Source organism: Dendropsophus ebraccatus, chromosome 12, assembly GCF_027789765.1.
Source record: "Dendropsophus ebraccatus isolate aDenEbr1 chromosome 12, aDenEbr1.pat, whole genome shotgun sequence".
In the NCBI taxonomy this organism is placed as follows: Eukaryota; Metazoa; Chordata; class Amphibia; order Anura; family Hylidae; genus Dendropsophus; species Dendropsophus ebraccatus.
Window position 1 is genome coordinate 24491306 of NC_091465.1, and position 19038 is coordinate 24510343.

Sequence of the window (19038 nt, forward strand, 5' to 3'; positions counted from 1 at the left end):
CCCTAACCCACATAAAACCCACATAAAACAATTGTGACCCCCCCAGCTGATGATGATCACTCCTATACTGCACAATACAGAAGTTACAATGGCTGCACCAATATAATAGACAGTACAAACATTGGGGCCCAGTTTCCCAGGACGTTGGCCTGCTTCCAGGAATTGTTGGTGCGCTTTAGTACAGAGCAGGATCCTCTCAGTAACAGTTCTCCCATTCATTTCTCAATGGCAGAACAGCAATCCCAGCAATGTCACATCTCTAGTGTTACACCAGGATCCAGCTTGGGGCAGCAGCATTGAGATGCAAAGGAAGTAGGAGGCCGAATCCTTCCGTGGTGCAGGGTAGAGTTCTGCTGGAGAAGACTCTTGGGACTTTGCTTAAAGGAGAAGTCCGGCGAAAATTTTTTTTTTATATGTTATTACTTATGGAAAGTTATACAATTTTCTAATGTACATTAATTATGGGAAATGCTCATATACTGCTATTTCCCTTAATTTAGTGTATCAGGAAGTGTTAGAATTATCTCTGAAGCAGTGACGTCACGACCAACGGTGTAATTCCTATGGAGTGTCCAGCAGGGGGCGCTCTATATATAGAAGTCAATGAGTACCATTGACTTCTATATATAGTGCGCCCCTGCTGGACACTCCATAGGAATTACAGTGTATGTAATGTAATGTAATGTAATGTAATGCACTGTACTGTTGTGACTTTATGAATACATTTATGGAATACTTTGGGGAGCAAGTGTCCTTGCTCCCCAAAGCATCCCATAAATGTATTCAATGAATACATTTGCAGGGCACCGAGCAGGGAGGGAGAGAGGTGCCATCTACCTCCCCCTTCCCTGCTCGGTGCTGGGAACATATACAAAGTACTACTCCCCCATTATCTGCAGATAATGGGGGAGTAGTACCTTTTGCTATCCCTATCACCGCCCGCGCCGCCGCCGCTCACACAGGGGCTGCTATTCATCGCGCCGCTGATTCCCCGCCGCTCCTAACTACCCGCCCGCTCGCTCGCCCGCCCCGTTCCTGGCCGCCGCTCTCTGCTCATGCCGGCCGCGTCAGCCCACCCCCACCCCGGCCGGGAGCACGGCGCTTCCTGGTGTCCCCGGCCGGGGTAGGGGTGGGCTGACGCGGCCGGCATGAGCAGAGAGCGGCGGCCAGGAACGGGGCGGGCGAGCGAGCGGGCGGGTAGTTAGGAGCGGCGCGGGCGGCGAGGAATCAGCGGCGCGATGAATAGCAGCCCCTGTGTGAGCGGCGGCGCGGGCGGCGATAGATGGCACAGGTACTACTCCCCCATTATCTGCAGATAATGGGGGAGTAGTACTTTGTATATGTTCCCAGCACCGAGCAGGGAAGGGGGAGGTAGATGGCACTTCTCTCCCTTCCTGCTCGGTGCCCTGCAAATGTATTCATTGAATACATTTATGGGATACTTTGGGGAGCAAGGACACTTGCTCCCCAAAGTATTCCATAAATGTATTCATAAAGTCACAACAGTACAGTGCATTACATTACATTACATACACTGTAATTCCTATGGAAGGTCCAGCAGGGGCGCACTATATATATAGAAGTCAATGGTACTCATTGACTTCTATATATAGAGCGCCCCCTGCTGGACACTCCATAGGAATTACACCGTTGGTCGTGACGTCACTGCTTCAGAGATAATTCTAACACTTCCTGATACACTAAATTAAGGGAAATAGCAGTATATGAGCATTTCCCATAATTAATGTACATTAGAAAATTGTATAACTTTCCATAAGTAATAACATATAAAAAAATAATTTTCGCCGGACTTGTCCTTTAATCTGCATTGGTGATGATGTTGCTTCAGGATTATTTCCTCCCCTCCTGAGCAGACTTTCAGCAGTATCTCCGTGTCTCTAGTCTATGTTCTCCAGCATAGAACCGTAGAACGTGAACACTCACAAAGCACCTTCCTCTCCTTCCCTTTCCTCAGTCGCCTCCAACACCAGGTCCTGGGTCAGACAATATTTATATTTTAATAAGACCGTATTTTACTCTGCAACTTGTGAGCCCCTGCTTGGTATCAGCTGCAGCATTCACTGACTTGGCTGACTTGATCTTTAGATTGTCCGGGCAGCCCATAGGAGGCAGCGTCGGTCTGCAGCCAACGTTCCTATTGCACGGTCAGTGTCGGACTGGGGTATATGGAGCCCACTAAAGGAAATTATCCTGGGGGCCCACCAATGAAGAACCAGAGAGAAACGACATGTCAGTCAGTGTTAGTGCCGGTTCTTAACCTAAGGGCCCACCGGAGGATTCTCCGGTCCTCTGGTTGGCCAGTCTGACACTGTGCACAGTGCAGCGTCAGCAGATCGTTGACAGGCTGATCATTGTCGTTTCAGCCTGTTGAAAGACAGTGATCAGCCGACACAATACTGACACACATATTACTGACTGGCTTACTGACACACACACACACATCACTTACAGCTCATTCTTCTCCCTCTTCCTGTCTGTCAGGCTGATCTCCTCACTGTAAGGTTGAGGACCTGCAGGTCATGTGATCAGGTTCTTCACCCCTGTCTCTCTCTGTGCAGGAGGCTCACAGGTTCTGCTCCTTCTCCTTTGTCTTCTGATGTTTAGCCGCTCACCCTGTACTACAGTGACCGGCTGAACATTACATTACTGGGCCCCTTTCCCTCACTGGGCCCCTAGAGGCACTTTGGGCCCCGACACTTGCCTGGGTAAGCCCTGTGCTGACACCGGCCCAGTTCACTGACATCCATTTCTAATTGTTTCGGCCACAAAAAAAAAAACATAATCATAGATGAGAACAAAACCCAACTGGTAATTAAAATAGGCTGGGGTGGAAAAATCTTGAAGATGTATACTAGTGTTTCCCACTTCAAATGAGTGACAGGAAAGCTTCCCAGGGTATATATCATTGTAAGCTCCTTACATCATATACTGGTTTTAGCTAATGACCCAGCTGGAAAGGTTACAATTACCATAAGGTTTTATTCTCATGCGCTGACTGGCACAAGCAGCTATCGCCAGGGCTAATGATAAGTGTCTGGGGAGCCCACCCTCCATTGTCATACCCTCATCTTGCATCATGACGGTGGGTGGCCTATCCCGTGCTAAAAGGTGGTGGCTGTCAATCACAGGTGCTGCCCTGGTTGGGTCCCCGTGGGGGTACATACTACAAATGTATGGACATTAAAGGAGTCCTCTGGGAAAAATATTTTTCTGTCAAATTAACTGGTTTCAGAAAGTTATATAGATTTGTTACTTACTTCTGTTTAAAAATCTTTCAGTACTTATCAGCTGCTGTATGTCCTTCAGAAAGTGATGTATTCTCTCCAGTCTGACACAGTGCTCTCTGCTGCCACCTCTGTCTAGGTCAGGAACTGTCCAGAACAGGAGAGGTTTTCTATGGGGATTTGCTACTGCTCTGGACAGTTCCTCACATGGACAGAGGAGGCAGCAGAGAGCACTGGGTTAGACTGAAAAGACAACACCGCTTCCTGCAGGACATTCAGCAGCTGATAAGTATGGGAAGATTTGAGATTTTTAAATAGAAGTAAATTACAAATCTATTTAACTTTCTGAAACCAGTTGATTTTAAAGAAAAAGATTTTCGCCGGGGTATCCTTTTAACCCTTTTAGGCTACAGCAATCTTTGGTGGGAGTATTCTTTTCCTCTACCCCTTACAGGGGCCATAATACTATGGGAAAGGGGTTAAGTCTTACTTTTTCCGCAAGGAGCGGTTTAAGGGACACATAGAGCGGCTGGTGCAATAACACCTCCAATTGTCTGTTTTCAGCCCACTTTACAGCAGAGGTGCCACTTTACTGTATGTGATGTCTTTTTGTTGAATGTCATTATGGTTTATAGAAGCTGAAAGGACACTCATCACCACACGGACGGGGCCGATCTCCAGCCATGCTAATTGTATTAACCTGCACAAGTTCCCCTCAGGACACGGCAGAGTCAACAAGCTGCAGACAGGATTACAGTCTGATTCACTGCCCCCAGGACCCTGTGTGCCCGCTCCTCTCTCTTTATCCACATGATTGATTATATTGTTCTGAGCTGTGTCACGCGGAGCAGTTGTCTATAGCAACAGATCCATTTTCAAGTATGAGAAATGTCTCCATGGATTTTACCTCCTAAACTTATTGCTTATCCACAGGATAGGGAATAACAAGCTGATCGATGGGAATCCAACTCCTGGGACCCCTGCCAAATTCGAGAGTGGAAGAAGATTGCCCCCTCAAACAAATGGAGGCACGGCCAGCACTCTATTCACTCTTTATGGGGCCTACCAGGCACAGAGCCAATCCCACCGCCGTCTGCAGGTAGAGCCGGCCCCGCAGTGTAAGATATAGGGGGCCTCCCCACCGACATCAGATGATGTCCGTGGAGAGAAAGGTTGGATGTGCTGAACGTTCATGTGTATTGGGAAGTCGTGACTAGTAGATAACTATCACTTAAAAGAGAAGTCCCGCCTCAGGGGGGGGTTTAAATGGCAGGGCATGGGGGGAAAACAACAAACAACACTAACTTACCTCTCCCAGTGCTGGCAATCCGCCATTTGACGCGGGGCTCCGGGATCTCCTCTGCTGCCGGGATCCATGACAGCAAGCTCAGTCAGTCAATTACTTGGGCAGGATGCTGCTTCAGTCACTGATTGGCTGAGCGGCCAGTCCATCAGCTGGCTCGGGCATTGTCCCCTGAGTCGTGACGTCAATCACTAACTCACTACCCCAGACTTTCTGAGGTAAGTAGTTGTTCCTTATCATTTTACCCCTGCCAGATTTATAAAAAAATATCTCAGAACTCGAACGCACAGTATTTTACTCCCGGAAGCTGGAGAAGTTGGCTTTAGCCCAAGAAAATTGTGGAAAACAGGGATACAACCATAGTTCAGCAAGTCCACACACTACTGTTGAGGCCCGAGGTCAAACCTTGGTTTATGGGCTATTAAGGCCATTTTACATAGTATTGTTGGCCGAATGAACATTCATAGGAATATTTATTCCCAAAGATTGTTTTGTGATTGAACCATGGAGGACAGTTCAGGGGTAGTAGAGAAGTGGTTTCTGTACCCTGTGGAAAGCAAAGGTTACCATAGACTTTTTCTCAGGCCCTTAGCACCACCAGGGTGGTCAAATGTGAAAGAAAAGGAGAGAGGCTGCACAGTAATAATGGAATTTCCTGAGGAAGCATATACAGCATGTTCGATGATACTGGTTAGCATGTAATAGCTGTGATCCAGTCCAGGGTGTAGTGCTGTTCAATGGGTAACTTTACTAAATGACAACAGATCATCCACATTAGCACGGGTCTCGGAAATGTTTAGGGTACCTGAACTGACAATATTCACACTAGCTGAATGTCCAAACCCTACCAGGGGTTCCCAAGGTTTTAGATTGTTAAGAAGTCCTGGACAAACTCTGAGGCTACTAGAAGTCACAGTTGATGTCTTGATGGTTGATCAGGCCATTTCAATCCACTGAAAAATCATGGGCTGTCAGTTGCACATCCCCCTGTAACAGGAGATGTGCAGCTGACAGCTTATAGCAGGAAAGGGCTGTATAAATGACCCAGTGCTCTCTGCATGGCCTGGCTTCACCACCGTGTCTTGTAAAGTTTCTGTGAACGAGTGTTGATAACAGAGATCTAATAGGAACGTGTGTGTGTGTGTGTGTGTATGTGTGTGTGCAAACATGGGGTGTGCTGCTGACAATAATGGAGGTGATCTTGTGAGTTGTCCGGTGACAATTGGGCTATAGAATAGTCTGTTAATGGTCCTTTGGTCGGTGGTTGATTCTGAAATCTACAGGACATACAAAAAAATTACTCCGTAATACAGTTTAACCTCCGGTTGGCTACTCATATGTGATTTTATGGAGTTTAAAGGACATGTCTATTCTGTCTAAGATCACCTGCCACTCAAGGGGGAAAAAAATTGCTTGCTGGTTTCACAGAACTATAGAATAGTATTCCGCATTATTAACCTCCCCACAAATGGGGCGCAAGTAATTTGACCCTTTTCTCGAAAATTGCTCAAGCAGCTATGTTGTCATTCCTCCCTGCTGTTCACCGCACAACAGAGAAGATTCCAGTAATTGTCTCTCATATAAAGGCGTTCTGACAAAACAGGATGTTTTCTTCCGATGGCGTACATTAAATAATCAGCTCTGGACTTTGATATGACAATCTGCGTCTTTTTAATTGCTTTCTCTGTAAAGAGAATCCTGACGAATCGGTAAACATTGAGCAATTGAAGGTAAATAAGAAGAATTGAACCAGCGGGAAATATTTTATTTTATCCGTCATTCATTGTGAACAATAGTTTCATCAACAAGATCTGGAACGTAGAAAAAAATGGAGTCTATGAGCTACGGCTCTGCTCAAGTTGTGAGGGTACGGAACGATGGGTTACGGGATCAGTGACAGCCAGTCTCCTTGCTAAGATGCCTGCCAACAGGAAGCTATCTCTTTCATGCAGATATCATACTGTGGCAGTCTCATCGTGAAGGGCAGCTATTCATTAAGCTGGTGGAAAACACATTTTTTAGGTTTGCCAGTGACTTTTTTGTGTAGTGTCTTTACTATCAGAATATGATTCCAGGTAAGACGTTACTAAGGCGCCAAGGATTATACGGTGTTATTGTGTTATATTATTGTTCTATGCCCAACATTATCTTATCATTCACTATGACTACTAGTAAACCGACATAGACACCCTGTAACAGCAACCCTAGTCAACACAGTTGACCCATTGGGTTAGCCCAGCAGTTTTACTTTGGGAAAAAAGTACCCTCTTGGTTTTTACCATTTATCCCACTCAAGGATATGGCTGCTACAGGGCACCACTGTCCCCAAAATGGTCACTGAATGGGAAGCAGCTGGTCCAGTGGACCACAAGACCACAATGGACCACAAGACCACAAGTATGAGGCATCAATCAGAACCGATAAAGGCAAGAGAGGGACTAAAGGCCCTATTACATGAAACGATTATCGTCCGCATTCAGCTGATATTGGCCGTAACAGTCAATAATTGTCTCATGTAAAAGAAGACAATGATCAGCCGACATGAACGCTGTCAACTGATTGTTGTCTGTCTTTGTCTTTCAACATGTTGATAGACAAACAACTAAGATAGCGACGATCTGCTGCCCCTGCACCGCGGAACAGGAGCTGCGGCAGCAGACTGCCGCTCTCTTCTACGGGCTTCCCAGACGATCTAGCGATCACCCGGGCAGCCCCCTGCACCTCCCCGTGCCCCCCAGTTCTTACACGCTCTCACGTTCAATCGCCACCCACAATCTAAGCTTGGTTGTACTAGGTTTATATTACATAAATTGGTCTGTTAGTCTGCAGAACATCCTGACTCGGCTAAAAATCCTCTCTTGCTAGTCCACTCTGTCTCAACCATTCTCCCTACCTTCTGAGACAGAGGTCACATGATCTCTGTGACTTCTGTTGCCAGGCAAGCTGTAAAACCTCATCTGTAACCCCGTCCACCATGGACATCACACAGTGATCAACTGACCAAGTGCAGAAAAACTGTTTCTCCTGAGTAGTATAGGGGAAAGTAGACACTGTTGTTTCATGTCTCTCTGTCTCTAATCTATTTATGTAGGCTAATAGATCACAACATTATTATAGGACATATGCTCTGTTATAATAGTTAAGTGGCAGCCAATTACCGCTTGTAACCTCACCCTTTGTACCTCTTATTGTTACCCCCCTAATAGGGGCCTAGGGTACCAGATACTGTATTTTGCGCCTACAGGCGAATGAGATACTTGGTAACGGCAGTCTAATCTTCATATTCAGTCCCTGAGTGACTTTAATTTTCTTCGTCAGATCTTTTCATGTAAACACAAGCAATTGCTTCCTCTCCGTAAGTAAATTATAATAAGATCAAACACAATCTATGTCCCTTGTGCTAACAAAATTAATATTAATCAAGAGGGAAAGCAACTGAAACACACAACACTTGTCATCCTGCCTTCTAGAGCATTTATATTGCTTTGCTCCTTAGTAGGTTATTCTGATGCTTGTACATTTTGGGGGTTCATGTTGATCTTTGCTGTGGAGCCCCCGTAATCTATGTATGCTGCTAGTAAGGTATGTACTGTTACAGCACGAACCCAGGACAAGCATGTGATGTGACGGTGCGGTTGGATGTCTGGATGATGGGGGTATTAGTCCTCAGGTGTCATACTCTGGGCACAGTGGCTGGAGTCTTTTCACCAGGTTTCTTCTTATTTGAAACTTTTTGCCCATATAAGTTTCTTCAGACAGGCATCTTTTTAACATTTCGTTCCTCCTTGCCAGTCAGTCTTATTTGGTGTGATTCCTATCAGCAAGGTGCACAAGTCATTTACTGCAATTCCAAACTGTGGGGTGCAGGTGTGGTGTCCTATCTCGGGTGTTACAGGTAGATACACCCTTCACAAAAGTCTGTACTTATTGTTCTATTGTGGTGATGAAAGTAGTACTAAAGTTTGCCGCATGATGTCGCTATATTATACATGTGTATTTGGAAGCCGCACAGCTGAAGGATGTAAAGGGTTATTGTTTTTTTATGTGTCACCTGAATCTGTAGCTCAGTAGGATTCTTGTTTTCTTCTCTCCTATCACCTCTCCTCTTATTTCTTCTGTTGCACTCCTCACCTACTCACAACGCACGTTAGTCAAGTTGGGAGGAAGTAAGTCACATGGGTGGAGGAGGAGCAAAGGTCTTTCGAGTTAGGCATTGTGTAGGACACAAGCTCTATAGCTCTCCACAGTGGTCCTACTTGGGCCGTGGCTCTCTGCTAGGTCCCCGTACCTCAAGCGTAGTCCTTGTCAGAACCTCGTATGGGAAGGGCGCAAGACAGTACCCCTCTAACAACTTTCCTACAAGTAACGCAATGCTAAGACAGCATCAACGACAGCCAAAGAGCTAGGAACTGATCTAGATAGAGCAAAGTTGCGCAAAGCCTATGAACTCTATCTCACAGCGCAGATGTCAGCAGGGAACCCTCAGCATTCCGTTCATCCCAGGTTACAAGGTCTGGGGCCTGTGTCACCCTCTAGGAAGGTTCAGCCGAGTCTAGTGGGCATAAGGTGGTGTGAAGACTAATTCAAGGTCAATACACGGGCACAGGTCTTCTTCTTCTTCTAAGTATTCTACCTCATCCTCCAACATCTCGGCAGAGCACAATACTACATGGGTTAAGACTCTCACGGCATCCTCCACTCTGCTACTCTGTTTTCTTCGCACTACTCAGCACTACCCAGTCAATACAACTATATCCTACATTGCACATTTGCTACAGATCAAGTTGTTGTATTGTCGAGTATTTATTTGGAACTTTTGTCAAGTGTGTTTTCAAGTGCTTTATTCAGAGAACCATCATACTCTTCTGTATGACCTGCTGCACATTTGCAACTATAAGTAAAACCGGCTATATTCAAGTGACTGTGATTTATCGCAACCCACCAACACAGCACACACCGCAACCTTGGGACACTTCCCCTTTCTGTGGGGGGCAGTTCCGATCATCCGGGAGGGTCACTACACCACTCTGGCCATCCGTGAACACTCTACCCTAAGAGACTTCCATTGACTGGCAGCAGTAAAGGGGTAACACGGGCCTCTCTGCTGTCACCATCGATGGTGTCTGGACCTGCTGTCCAAGCCCTGTAGTTCCCGATCTTCTGCTCTAAAAAAGTGCTGCCGCACAGGGCTGCACGAAGCAGGGTCCCCCACTAGCAATCACCGCTCGCTGTGTAGAGTCTGCTGCACTCTGCTATAGTAACAGGCAGCTTCCCCCGGGTACTGTATATCCTAATAAGAATATACAGTAAATGGGGGGCCCTGCTCTATATAGTGCTGTATGGTCTGGGAACTGCAGGGCTTTTATTGTTAGTGATTCAAGTTTACAACTGTATTGGGTACAATATATTTGCGCTTAAAGGGGTTTTCCGGGTGTAATTGCATCTCAGCTTCTCTTCACTTAAGAGAAACCTGAACTGCAGTTACACATCGTCACCACTACACAGAGAACAGAGACATTGGGGCCTATTCCACGGAGCGATAATTGGCCGATTATCGCTCCGTAGAATAGAGACAACGATCAGCCAATGATCGTGTCATCGGCTGATCGTTTATTTAGGTTAAAACCTAAAATCATTGGACACCCACCGCGCATCGCTGTTTGGAATAGCAATGTGAGGCGGGCGACCGACGATTCCACAAGCAGCATACATTACCTCACGGTCCCGCGTGGGGCAGCAGCTTCGGTACGGCCTGTCAGAGCTGACAGACCGCTCAGCCAATCACTGGCCAGGACCGCCACGGCTAGTGATTGGCTGAGTGGTCTGTCAGCTCAGACAGGCCGTACTGAAGCTGCTTCTGCGTGCGGGACAGTGAGGAAGGTAACAATGTCCCTGCACCCCTCGCTAAATGATTATCGGGCCGTGTAATAGGCCCAGTAAACGAGACATTTGACATTATTGATCGGGCCCCCATCGACCCGTGGAAAAGGACCCATACTCAGCGGAGACATCGATTAGCTGATCTCTCAGTGTGGGTGACGGATGTTGGCACTCCTCCAACCACTGACGATCATGTGATTAGCTCATTAGTACAGTGTGCCCAGAAAACCCCTTTAACACCTTGGGCACAAGGTCAAGGTCAATTCTCATACGCGTGGTCCCCCACTGACAAATAGTGTCATGGCCACTAGGTAGGTACACAGGGTTCAGTTACGTCTCTCATATATATTTGCTCCTATGTTCCCTCTCTCCTACTGCTTTATCTATGTGCCAGGCTTCACTGTACTCCTGGCATCCTGGCATAGTAAGTATACAGAAATGGATTAAAATGCATTGTCCATGATGATAAATTATTGATCGTGTCGGTCCTCGCCATAGCGGAGTGCAGCTTGTCAGTGGGATTTTCCTTCTCTCCTTAGATTGATTCACAACTGAATCTAAATATGACAGCTGCTGCTTCTCCTGGTATTTTCAGCACAACATATTTATCAGGCTGGATAAGGACAGGCTAGAAAGCTACAGACTCCATTTGTTTAGGTTAACCCTGTCAGACAAGGAGGATGGGAGAAGATGTGTAATGCAGACGGCTGGCACCTGCTTTTTATAGACAGGAAGAAATAGGATTTCTCAAGTTTGGGTTCAACTGTGGTTTTTTTTTATTGTTTTTTTTTTTTAGATCAGCCAATATGCCAGTAACACTTTTCTGTAGCTCGAGGCTGCAATTTACATGGGACTACAAACATGCTGAAGAAAATAGGAACATTGAAATCTGAGGGGTCTGGATAGGGTTAAACAGCGTTATAGTCCTAGGGACAACTGCAGGGATATTTCAGGGGTAGGGGTAGGCTTTGTTTGCCTAGTGTTAGGGTCCTATTCCACGGGCCGAGCAGGGCCCGATCAACGATGTAAACGAGCACCGATCTGCAAGATTTACTGGGCCTATTTCACGGCCCCGATGATCGTTAGCGAGGGCTGCAGGGACATGGTTACCGATGACCTTGTTTCATACATTATCTGTCCGAGCTGCAGGTCCTCTCCTTCTTCCTCCCGTTCCCGCTCCGCAGCAGTTTCGGAGCGGGGCTGTCTGAACTGACAGACCGCTCAGCCAATCACTGGCCGAGGTGGTTCCGGCCAGTGATTGGCTAAACGGTCTGTCAGTTCAGACAGCCCTGCTCCAAAGCTGCTGCGGCGTGGGATCGGGAGGAAGAAGGAGAAGACCTGCAGCCCAGACAGGTAATGTATGATGCTGTAGAAATCGTCGATCGCTGCCGCGCACTGCTATTCCACCGTGGCGATGCGCTGGTGGAGAACGATGATTTTAGGTCTGAACCTAAATGAACAATCAGCCGATGACACGATCATCGGCTGATCTCTCTCTATTCCACGGAGCGGTAATTATTGCTCCGATTCGGCCAATTATCGCTCCGTGGAATAGGCCCCGTTTAGGGAAAGTTCTAGGGAAAGGTTAGGGAGAGTTAGGGCCAGTTTCTTTCCTTATTTATTTATTTATTTTTGTGTGTATTTTTATTGCAAATGCCTACTGGTCATATTTCCCTACTGTAAGTCTTAGAGGTATCTGAGTACCCAGGATAGGCAACCAGTAAAGGTGACACCGAATTCTGCCATCTAGTGACTGGCCAGCATTTTCACAGTGGCAGCCATTAAGGTTAATAAAAAAAATTATCCTATGTCTGGGGGTGGTGTAAAAACATGCTATACTCAGCTCCTCCAGTCCCCCACAGTTGCCACTCCAGCAGGGCCGGGACAAGGAGTTTTGGTGCCCTAGGCAGAGAAGACAAATGGCGCCCCCCCCCCCCCCCCCAGAATAGACTGTACGCTATGCGGGGACAGCCAGGAGGCTATACTGTATGTGGGGGTCATGTATACTGTACCCCCTGACTGTAACAGGACCGTGTATACTGTACCCCCTGACTGTAACAGGACCATGTATACTGTACCCCCTGACTGTAACAGGACCTTGTATACTGTACCCCCTGACTGTAACAGGACCATGTATACTGTACCCGCTGACTGTAACAGGACCATGTATACTGTACCCCCTGACTGTAACAGGACCATGTATACTGTTACCCCTTACTGTAACAGGACTATGTATACTGTACCCCCTGACTGTAACAGGACCATGTATACTGTACCCCCTGACTGTAACAGGACCGTGTATACTGTACCCCCTGACTGTAACACACCATGCCACCTGAATGTAGTAGTGTCACACATGGCATCCTGAGAATTTAGGTGTCACACACCAGGCCCCTCGGGTATAATGATGGTGCACATTGTGCTATAGGTATAACAGGAATATACAGCGTTACAGACTTCAGGAACAGAGAAAATGATGCAGCACATACACCTCCCCTATACCATGACAGCACAGTCACAGCGCCATATACACATCATATACTGATCCTGCCACATACACCTCCCCTATACCATGACAGCACAGCGCCATATACACATCATATACTGATCCTGCCACATACACCTCCCCTATACCATGACAGCACAGTCACAGCGCCATATACACATCATATACTGATCCTGCCACATACACCTCCCCTATACCATGACAGCACAGTCACATATACACATCATATACTGATCCTGCCACATACACCTCCCCTATACCATGACAGCACAGTCACATATACACATCATATACTGATCCTGCCACATACACCTCCCCTATACCATGACAGCACAGTCACATATACACATCATATACTGATCCTGCCACATACACCTCCCCTATACCATGACAGCACAGCGCCATATACACACCATATACTGATCCTGCCACATACACCTCCCCTATACCATGACAGCACAGCGCCATATACACATCATATACTGATCCTGCCACATACACCTCCCCTATACCATGACAGCACAGTCACAGCGCCATATACACATCATATACTGATCCTGCCACATACACCTCCCCTATACCATGACAGCACAGTCACAGTGCCATATACACACCATATACTGATCCTGCCACATACACCTCCCCTATACCATGACCGCACAGTCACAGCGCCATATACACACCATATACTGATCCTACCACATACACCTCCCCTATACCATGACAGCACAGTCACAGTGCCATATACACACCATATACTGATCCTGCCTGACCCAGTACAAGGACCCAATACAATAAGGATATAAAGCACCAGTGTCAGGAGAATTAGCCTGTACATAATAAACACACGTGTTCACCAACCTGTGGGTCCCAAGCTGTGGCAGGACTACAACTCCTATCATGCTGTGACTGTTGTAGTTTTGGAGCAGCTGGTGACCCACAGGTTGGGGAAGAATATGGTAAGTGCTGTGTATAGAGGAGCAGTGCAGGGATATGGGGCAGTGTTATATGGGGCAGCCCTGTGACCTAGGTGACCTCCCTCTCCCAGCACTCCCAGCCTCCCTACACCTACAGGATGATGAGAGTCAGTCAGTGAACTCACCAGACAGCAGCCCCAGCAGTCGGCAGGGCCTCCAGCAGTCAGATAGTGAGGAGGTCACATGGTGAGGAGGGGGCGGAGCCTCTGTAGTCCGAGTGAAAGGTCCTAGCAGGTCCTTGCAGGCCATCTTCAGGGCAGAGCAATGATCCTGCTCGGGGTGAGGGGATATTCACACTGTCTGCCCAGGAGGGGAGAGAGTGGGAGGACATGAGGATGCTGAAGGTGAGCAGGGAGGGGTAGCACTCTGAGGCCACCAGGAGTACAGGAGCCTGTAGTAATTTTTTTTTTTTTGGAGATTGAAGTTGCGCCCCCTGTAACCCACCACTAGATGGCGCCCTAGGCCATCGCCTACCCTGGCCTACCCTTTGTCCCGGCCCTGCACTCCAGTGCTCTCACTTCCCTGATGGTCTCTGCTTCTTCTGGTTTCTGTGTCATTCCAACCCCACAGGACCTGTCTGCTCAGCCAATCAGTGGCCGGAACAGTCTCCTGCCTCAGTCACTGATTGGCTGATCAGACAAGTCTTGTGGGGTTGGGACGACACAGAAACCAGAAGAAGCAGAGACCTTCAGGGAAGTGAGAGCATTGGAGTGGCACCTGTGGAGGACTGGAAGAACCGTGTATAGCATGTTTTTACACCACCCCCAGACATGGAATCATTTTAGGTTAGGGAAAGGTTGTTGTTTTTTTGTTTGATTTTTTGTGTGTATTTTTATTGTCCCAACTGTAAGTCCTAGGAGTATCTGAGTATACAGTGGTACCTTGGTCTAAGAGTAACTTGGATTAAGAGTGTTTTACAAGAAGAGCTCACAGTTTTTCAAAATTATAAAATTGGTTTGAGAGCATTGTTTTGGTTTAAGAGCTTCTTGTACTGGGTGGGAGGGTGAGTGAGGGAGGGAGGGGCCTGGTCTGCATAGCGGGGTCTACAGCACTGTACTCTGACCCAGGAAGTCTCCCTCACCTTCCAAATCATAGCAGATCCAGGCTGGGGCTTGCATCAGGGGACAGGGTTGTGAGGGTGATATCTGCATAGCTGTAACCCCTCTCTCCCCGGACAGAGAGTTCTGCATTTATACGCCCACATATGTTCTGCTCATTCCTTCATACTCCCTACAGTCTCTATGAGCCCTTGTGTTTCCCATCCTCTCCATACCTGCTATAATGTGCTCAGCTATACACACTGCTACTATAGTGTGCCTGCACTCACACTCAGCTATACACACTGCTGCTATAATCAGCCTGCACTCACACTCAGCTATACACCCTGCTGCTATATTGTGCCTGCACTTACACTCAGCCATTCACACTGCTGCATAGAAAAGTTTCTGTCACTGTCTTCCTGCACAGCCCTGTGATTCTCACTTCCTGATTGGTCCATGCTAAGCACATCCCCCTTTCCCATTGCTGTCATGTGACCACACAGACCTCTGACAGCTGCCCTGCTTCTCTATTCTAGCCTGTTGTACTTCACTACTGTGTTATGGGCATCCGCAGCTCCATCCTGTATCTACAAACTGCTGCTGTGTTATCAGGTTTATGCAGTTACTATACATTATACTCCACATGCTGCTTGCTATAATGTACAGTAACTTATAATATCACATATTCTGCTGTTTCTCATTGTTTGTTTCATCTGTTCTACATGTTATTCAGAATAAAAATCCATTATTTTTGGGTGTGGAACCAATTGTCTGCATATCAGTGATTTCTAATGGGAAAATTTGCTTTGGTTTAAGAGTGGATTTGGATTGCAAGCACAGTCCCGGAACAAATTATGCTCTTAATCCAAGGCACTACTTTATACAGTTTAGACACTACCTCCTTTTATTAGGCTCTTACCCCTGGGCAGTCTATAGACATGTACTTACTTCACTTATAGACACATCCAGCTTATTACTCAGTATATTTCTTGTTTAGAGCAGCATCTCTTCTGGCCATTACTTCTAAGGGCCCCAGGGGGGCTACTTATGTAGATGCATTGAAGCCACAATTAATTCAATAATTGGAATTTAGCTGAATGCAAATTCTATGCCAGTAGACTATAGCCACCATTTACAATGCAGGTTTTGGGGTAAGCTGCATATAAAAGGCACAAAGGATGAAATGCAAAGAAAATCCTTAAAGTTTGCTTACAGAGTGCTGGTTCCAGATTATCAGACTCTTGGCAACTTGTCTTATATTCAGGCGGGTGTCATGGCATCCTCACTTCTAGGCCCCGGCATAGGAGACATAGATGTAATACCATACATAATATAATGCTCCACGTTGAGGGCACAGGACGGATTACTGAATAATTCTATTCTAACAGTGTGGTGCTATTCTAAATCAATGCGTTGAATAGCGATAGTTGAATGTGCCGCGGGCGACCGACAATTTCACAACCCCCTTGCTTTACCCTAAGCATGTTGCAGGGCTTCTCCTGCGCTCCTTCTTCTACCTGGTCCCGCGCGCAGCAGCAGCTTTGGTGCGACCTGTCTTAGCTGACAGACTGCTCAGCCAATCACTGGCCAGGACCCCCACGGCCAGTGATTGGCTGAGCAGTCTGTCAGCTCAGACAGGCCGCACCAAAGCTGCTGCTGCGCGCGGGACCAGGAGGAAAAAGGAGCGCAGGAGAAGACCTGCAGCATGGTTAGGTAAAGTATAGTAAACAAGGGCAGCAAGGACATCGGTAACTATGTTCCTGAACCCCTCTCAAGGAGGAGGAGGTTATTGATGCACTGGCTTTTCATGGTGCTATGCGGGAACAGATGAAAGAAAAAGCAGCAGAATCACAGCAGGGTTGATGATGGTGGCAAGTGTGGTAGAGAGGGGATTACAGCAGGGAAGGAGTTAAAGGGGTAGTGTAAAAGGTTTTTTTTTTCACTAAATAACACATCACAAAGTTATGCAACATTGTAATGTGTGTTATTTATGTGAATTGCCCCCTTCCCCATGGTTCCACCCCCTGCTGCTAGACCCGCATACTCACAAAATTACTGTCGACCCCTTCCATCCTGGCTGCCATCTTGGGACGATTACGTCACTCTTCAGGAGGCCGGCCTGACTGCTCCAGCCCTCCTTCATGCCGACCCCCCTCCAGAGCATCATCAGCTGCTCAGCCAGCATGAGGCAGCATGGGGCCGACATGAGGCAGGGCTGGAGCAGTCAGGCCGGCCTCCTGAAGAGTGACGTAATTGTCCCAAGATGGCGGCCGTCACTGAGTGGGGCGACAGTAATTCTGTGAGTATGCAGAATTACACTTCCGGGTCTAGCGGGGGGGGGGGGGGGGGTGGAAACATGGGGAAGGGGCCATTCACATAAATAATACACATTACAATGTTGTATAACTTTGTAATGTATGTTATTTAGTGAAAAAAACCTTTTACACCGCACTACCCCTTTAATTTACAAAAGTAGCCCTAGTTTAAGCAGTGAATTGCTACTGCTGACAGACTACACAAGGGACAGTTGCCCAAAACTATAGAAGAGGTCAGAGATCAGAGAGGAGAACTGATTTAACCTTTTAGGTACAGTGTGGATCCTCTGGAGGAGGCAGGCAGAATCAGCAGTACAGGTTCTCTCCTGCATGAAGCACTAACTAAACCCCACCCCCACTTTCAATGTTCTGTCTTGGTTTTTCTGCTAGTAGATACAGAAGACTGTATAGAGTTCCATGTCAAAACTCAACTTACTCTAACGCCACCAGAAATGAAGACAGACACAGTGCTTACTTTGCTGGGTGATGGTCGGCCACAGCTTTTATTTAACCATTTATAACCGTTACTAACCACGGGCACTGGAGTGCCCAACAACCTAAGGGGTAGCCTCGGGGTGCCACCGGCGGACTCCCACCGTACACGTACGACAGCTATTCCCCAGAACTGCCAAACAGGTTTTTTCCCGCTGCTGTGACTTGTAAACTCAAAATTCCTTTATGTATATATATATATTTTTTTTTTTATTATTTTTTTTTTTTTTTTTTTTTTAAAGTATATGTAACAAACATTTCCAGGGAGGGAGGGTGGGAGGGTGGGTCGCAAAAATTCACCCACCAACTTGACCGGGCACACCTGACCATCAATGGACCATAACGGCAGCCAGGCCCCCTGACCAAGCTGGTCGGTCTTGGACTTCCTGATCCGAACCCGACCGCCCTATCTCCCATAACCACATCCGACTCCATTAACCCTCCAGCTTTGTTCTTAGACAGCGGAAGGAGCTCACCCACCCTAAGGGCCCCAAAAAAGGCTAGACCAAACGCCGCTGCCAGAAGGGCAGTCTCATAAGGAGATCTGCAAGCGATAGGGCAATGAGCAACTAAACGAGCCAGCAACTGGTAAGAAACCGGCCTACGGTCATCCGCAGAGACCCTCTCTTTCTTCCATCCCTTCAACGCTTGCCTGATTAAGAACGCCCGCGTGACATCTTCCCAACCTAGAAGTTTGAAATAAAAGGAAACTCCAGCTAGCCTCCGCTGCGCAACAGAACCCGACGCGCCATTCTGCCGCAAGCGCAACAACAATTCCATTGTGACCTCCAGGCGACTATTCGAGTTGTGGACGACATCCCTCGAGCCCACCAAGGCACCCCACTCCTCCCACGCCTTACCATGCTGCTGCCATGTGGCCGGAGAGACCGACGCTGCAACCAAAGACATCATTTCAGGTCCACCAAGTTCCATAGACGCTCTGGGCATTCTCTGCCCGTTTCGGCCGCCATAGGCAAAAGACTCCGGAACTCCTGCCAATTAAAGCGAGACAAAGCATCAGCAACCCTGTTATCCACGCCCGGGACGTGACTGGACCTGAAATAAATGTTAAAATCAAGACAACGAAGAACCAGATGTCTCAACAGGTTAACAACGGGTGTGGAAGAAGAAGACAAATTATTAATACACATTACAACGCTCATGTTGTCGGACCAAAAACAAATGTGACGGTTGGCAAGCTGAGGACCCCAGATCTCCACCGCAACCCCTATAGGAAACAGCTCAAGAAGCGTAAGGTTGCCGCAGAGACCCCGGGCCCC

General features: G+C 47.4%; 1 protein-coding gene across 3 annotated transcripts in view; it reads right to left on the reverse strand.

Annotated features, from left to right (window-relative positions):
* LOC138768973 (olfactory receptor class A-like protein 4) overlaps positions 1 to 18730 on the reverse strand; it is a 36164-nt gene extending 17434 nt beyond the window's left edge. For 2 of the 3 annotated variants that reach the window (XM_069947088.1, XM_069947086.1), the window contains exon 1: positions 14037 to 14110. The gene's annotated coding sequence lies outside the window, so the exon portion shown is untranslated. Of the gene's footprint in view, positions 1 to 14036; positions 14111 to 18618 lie in introns of those variants that run through there. The other variant, XM_069947087.1, reaches the window with a different exon arrangement.
* Positions 18731 to 19038: the final 308 nt, after the last annotated feature.